At 42.2% G+C, this 6,000-nt stretch overlaps 1 long non-coding RNA gene across 1 annotated transcript in view; it reads right to left on the bottom strand.

Annotated features, from left to right (window-relative positions):
* Nucleotides 1-1,545: 1,545 nt before the first annotated feature.
* Nucleotides 1,546-6,000, bottom strand: part of LOC138760502 (uncharacterized) — a 56,923-nt gene continuing 52,468 nt past the window's right edge. Inside the window, exon 6 of the long non-coding RNA XR_011355668.1 lies at nt 1,546-3,517. This is a non-coding gene — a long non-coding RNA (uncharacterized lncRNA). The remainder of the gene's footprint in view (nt 3,518-6,000) is intronic.

Raw genomic sequence — 6,000 nt, 5'->3', positions numbered from 1 at the left:
GTTCGTATGGCATGGGCTGTAGAAGCCAATCGCGGGCTGGGCCAGGACCTGCACCCAATGCCAGATGACCAAGGTGCACAGGCACACCAGGGTGCCCATACAGGAGTTCGAGCACGTCCGGGAACGGATCAGCCACATTCACATGGACATCGTCGGGCCCTTACCCATTTCCCGGGGCAACTGTTACCTATTTACAATGGTAGACCACATCACTCGCTGGCCTGAGGCGATCCTGATGCCAGATGCCTCCACCAACTCCTGCTCCCAAGCACTGTTGCATGGTTGGGTCACCCGGTTTGGCATCATGGGTCATCTCACCAGCGATCGGGGCGCCCAGTTCACATCTGTGCTCTGGGCACATCTCACCAACAGGTTGGGGATCCAGCTACACTTCACCATGGCCTACCACCCTCAGGACAATGGACTGGTCGAACATCTGCACCGCCACTTTAAGTCGGCACTCATGGCCTGCCTCACCGATCCCGACTGAGCGGACGAACTGCCTTGAGTGCTCCCGGGCATCTGTTCCACTCCAAAGGAAGATCTGCAGGCGTCATCTGCTGAGCTGGTCTACGGTGCGCCATTGGTACTACCTGGTGAGTTAGTCGATGCACCTCACAATCCCCAGCGGTCGCCGCACTAACTACTTCCTCACCTCAGGGTATGCTTGGTCTCGTTCAAACCCCCACTTCTGCCCAGGCATGGCACCTGCCAGTCTCATGTTCTCGGCGAACTGCTTTCCACAGAGTACATTTTCGTTCGGCGGGGCCCGACCGTGGGATGTCTGCAGCGACCGTACAAAGGGCCATACAGGGTTGTACAGCGTTCCAGCTCCACATTCACGCTGGACATTGGTGGCAGGCGGGAGCTGTTTACCATGGACATGCTGAATACAGTTCATCTCGATCTCACTGACCCAGTGGTCATAGCCCAACCCAAGAAGTGAGGCCGCCCAGCGAAAAAGGACATGGTGCCGGTTTTGGAGTGGGGAGAGCTGTGTGGCTGCTCACCACTAGGCAGGCAACTGACGCCGCTTGTAAGCCAGACGGTGGGGCAGCTGGCCAAAATGGCACCATCGGGGGTGTTCCCTTCCTCCCAGTACGGGGCTCAGAAGCCCGCGCTGGGGGACCACGTGACGCCCAGGTAATGTCAACGCCCTCCAGAGTGGTTCTAAGCCAGGTCCAGGCTGGGAGTCTAAGCACAGCCCAGCAGCCTGCAATAAACCAGTCTACTCACTGATCTCAACCCGTCTGGTTGAGTGTGTGTTCTTTCAGGAGCAGGTGTAGCCGCCGCTACACTATCATGTACCATTATTTTAGATATAACTTATTTTTGTGATTTCGTGTCATATTTTGTCTCCCACTATATTGCCCACAAAGCAAGCTGTTTTGGTCAGTGCAGGTGCTATGCGAATGTTGTCTTAGGCCTGGGCAGGCTTAGTCAAGATAGATGCAAGGAGGCTATAAAACAGCTCACATATAAAAATGTTGTGCATTACATTGAGTATAGATTGAATGCATTTTGATGCACATGTTCTTCAGGCAATTGCATAGTGAGTGCACTCAGTAGTCGCATTTATTGTCTTCAGGAAGATTTAATACAGCAGAAATGTTTCATCGATGTCACAACAGATGCAATACATCCTGTTAAATTTGTGGTGAGTTTATGCTTAATGCTCAACGAAGCAGCATGACTGCACTTATTAAGAAAGCCTATGAGCTCAACTTCTGTTGTAAAATCTGGTGACCATGGCAAACTCTGGAGTCCTTGAATTTGTTGGGCAACATATGCAGTCAATCTGAGAGCTTGAATCAAAGGTAGATTATGTGAATAAATTTGCTAAATTCAATAAAAGTTTCTTAATGCTAAAGAAAAATTCAATATTATTTCTCCAACTCCCTAGATGTTACAGCAAATCTTAAATTATCTTTGTGTTCAGCTTGCAGCTGTCTATTATAATCCCCAATTTTTTGTATGAAAGAAAACCCTTTTTTTAAAAAAAAAGTTGATTGTTATCAGTCCTGCTTTCTTACAGGGAAGAGTCGGTCAGAGGATCAATGGTTGCTCAAAGAATAATTGCTAAGTTTTCTATCCAGCATACCTTGCTAACCTTTGTTTAAGTTTCATGTAGTTATATATATCTTTGAAGGAGATTGAAACAGTTTATTTTAACACGGCTTCAGAAATACTGACTGTTTGAGTGCAGTGTACTTAACTGGCATGAATGAATTAGAGAGCCAAACATACTTTTCAAAACATGACAACATAGTAGGATGAAACCATTTTGCCATAGTTATGAGCCACAGCATATCAGAAAGCAAGAAGTATTGTCAAAAGGTAGATCTGACAATAACAAATTCATGCCACAATTAAACTATTGGCTTCTGCCACAGGATTCTTGAAGTTGGCCTCAAGAATCATTTATTATTTCTGTGAATAATAATTTCTGAAATTCACACTTTTTTTCTGTTCAAGGGATGTGGGCTTTGCAGGCTGAGCCACTTTTTCATTGTTCACCCTAATTGCCCTTGAGAAGATGGTGTTGAGCTGCCTTGAATCGTTGCATTTTAGGACACGACCTTGCCATGATGTATGGTCCCGGCCTGCAATGTTGATCAGCTCTTTCCCACCTCAGATATCGCTGATTTGTTGAGCTCTTTCAGTAGTTTATTTTCTGTTCCTTGATTATTGTTGGACAAGTTCAAGGTAGAGAGGATATAGGGGATATTTCTGAGGAGGGTACAGAAGTCTGAAGTTCAGGTTCAAGAACAATTGTAATCCAAAAGCTATCAAGCTCTTCAACCTCCAGGTACTACCCTAATCCTAACCATAAACTATCCCAGGACCACCCACTGAAGTATCACATTTTTTGCTTGCACTAACTGCAACTGTGGATATTTATTTATTGTTATTATCTTGTTTTCTGTCAATTTTTTGTCAATTTAATTTTTATCTATTGTAGATTATACATTTGTGTACCTGTTTGGCTTCATTATTTAGGCAACATCTCATATACTTATATGCCTTGGATAGGAGATCAGAGCCTGTGATGGAGTTGGCTTTTTGCTTCCTTCTGCTGCCATCTATGTCCTTGGGCAATCGAATTAACAAACCAGACTATGATGCAACTAATTGGTCTACTTTCTACCATGCATCAAAAGAGATTTAATTAAATACCCCCATATGTTCTCAGACATCTTAGAAAGCAGAGGTGTTGGTGTGCCTTCTTCATTATTGGCTTGATATTCTAGCTCAAGGAGAGATCTTCTAACCTATGAATTCGCAGGAGCTCAAAGGTACTAACGCTCTCCACCTCCATCTCATCAATTCAGACAAGTGTTTGGTTCCTCAGCCTCCCCTTCCTAAAATCAACAATATGCTTTTTGGTTTTGGTGTAGTTGAGAGCAAGATTGTTATTCTTGAACTACCCAACAAGATTCTCCATCTTGCATCCTGAATCATCATTTCCCATTCCTTGGCCATCAACAATATTTTCATCAGTCATGAGTTATTGGATCTGAGGAGAAATGAGGAGAAAGTTATTCACTTAAGAATTTTCAAATCTGGAGCACTCAGCCTAAAAAGAGAGTAGAAACTGATTCAATGAGAAGGAGTTGGTTACATATTTGAGGAAGAAAAACTTGTTGACTTACAGAATTATCGACAAAAGCTTCCACAATTTGGTGACACTGCATGCAGAATCTATTTTTATACTGATAATTCTGAAGAACTTGCTAGACCTACAGAATCGGCAGTCAGAGAAAGGTTCCCTGGTTCCATCTTCCCTAACTGGTTTCTGCACTGATATTGTTTCCATTGTAGAAAATGTTCAGATGTGACCTGTTCAAGCCAGTTTTATAGACATCTCCAGTTTCATGGCTAGAATATGCATCGAGGTCAGCAGTTTTTTTGTTAATATTCTTCTGTGTAATCAGCGAATGCTTAGACAGTGCATGCAAACAAAGTTAACATCAGTAAATATACTCATTAACCTTGCACTGTAATTATATGGTTTGTTGATTCAGACACCATATGGTTTGTGACACAGGATCTCCTCCAGGGGTCATTTGCATCCATTGATTAAAGAAACTTGCAAATAAAACCAGGTATAACTGAGCAAAGAGTGTACAAATTGATTACTGTCATGGCACTTGCAAGTTCCATTCCATGAATGTGGTTGAATAAATTGCTGGAATCCAAATTCTTCTCATTCTGAAAAAATAAGCTTGTAATTTTATCAATAACTTTAAAAAATCATAATTAGTTATTTTGTTAAATAAGCAGTTTTTGTAAAGTTTGAGATTGCTTTGATATTTATCCTTTTATTCTAACTTGGATATGTCATAACTTTAATATTAGGTTGTGAAGAGTTACCCTGGGTGGACAAGAATGGAGAGCAGTGGTGACATTCAGTTCAACTGGATCTTATTAAATGGTGGTCTCTTTCAGCTCTTTATTTGTATAATTGTAAACATGTTATTGAAATCTCCATAGTTAGAAAGTGGGTTGAAGAGAAAATCTGAAGTGCTTCAACTCGATAAATAAATAGAGGCTGCAGGTGGGAATACCATTGTGTCTGATAACAGATAATAGTCCTACTGCCTCATAGTTCACAAGACACAGGTTGAGTGCCATTGTATGGATTTTACATATTCTCCCATGTGCTTTGGTTTCCTTCCAAGTACCTAAGCTGTATTGATAGGTTAATTTCCTGCTGTAAATCCCCTATTAATGAAAGGTAAAATACAAAAGAATCAAGATTGGTCTTGAAGAGGAAGTGAGTTGCAGTGACTCAGGGAAGTAATGGGGGTGGGGAGGAAATCAAATTTATTAGGTCAGACTGCTGGGGGAATGTGTTGCTCAGCCATTCTCAATGGTGGCCTTAGCACAATTAAATGGGGGCATGGACTGAAATCCTAAATATTGTTTAGGTTTTACATGGAGTCAGTAGGAGAGAAGTATGGAAGTAGACATAGGAGCAGAAATAGGCTATTCAGCCCATCGAGTCTTCCCCACTATTTAATCCTTTTTCCAACTCAGACTCACTGCTTGGACCTTTGATCCCCTGGCTAATCAAGAACCTATCAATCTCGGTCTTAAATACTCCCAATGTCCTGGCTTCCACAACCACCTGTGGCAACAAATTCCACAAACTTACCACCATCTGCATGAAGAAATTCCTATGCATTTCAGTTCTATATAGACACCCTTCAATCCTGAAGTTGTGCCCTCTTGTCCTAGACTCTCCCATAAATGGAAACAACCTCTCTATATTTACTGTGTCGATACCTTTCGACATTCAAGTGTAAAATACCTGAGGAAGGTCTCAGGCCCGAAATGTCAGTTATATATCTTTACCTCCTACAGATGGTGCAAGACTGGCCGAGTTCCTCCAGCATCTTATGTTTTTACCTCAATCACAGCATCTGCAGATTTTCATGTTTAACATGTACAGGAAGAAACTAATTAATTGTAACTGCTTCAGAAGGAAAGGGGCTCATTAACTTTGTGCAAAGTCCTAAGGGATCCATAACCAAAAAAAATGGTTGAGAATGGCAGGCGTAGACCCAAAGAATCAAATTACCTCCTATTTTGTCATAGGTAAGCATAAAATGCAGAAAATACGATTATGACCTAACCTGGTAGATATCTCCAGCATTTTCTGTTTTCATTTTAGATTTTCTATTTTTTTTCATGTTCCGGCGATGTTGGGACCTGGTCATTGCCAGACCACTGAAAATGTCGGTAAACAGAAATTATCCCCTAAGGGAACCCCCTATTTAAACATATCAAAGGTAAAACAAATCTTAAAGGAGGAAATAATACTGTGGTGTGGCACGGTTAGTGTAGCAATTAATGCAACACCTTTACAGCGCCAGCAATCGGGGCGTTAGTACAAACTCCTTACAGACAGTTTGGGATTTGAATCTCAGTCGTGGGTGGCACTGTAAAGGTTTATCTGCCACTGTTAGTACAAACTTCTTACAGACAGTGCAGGAC

This window comes from Narcine bancroftii, chromosome 4 (assembly GCF_036971445.1).
Source record: "Narcine bancroftii isolate sNarBan1 chromosome 4, sNarBan1.hap1, whole genome shotgun sequence".
NCBI lineage: Eukaryota > Metazoa > Chordata > Chondrichthyes > Torpediniformes > Narcinidae > Narcine > Narcine bancroftii.
The sequence above is the reverse complement of the archived record's forward strand: the minus strand, read 5'-3'. Positions and strand labels throughout refer to the sequence as shown.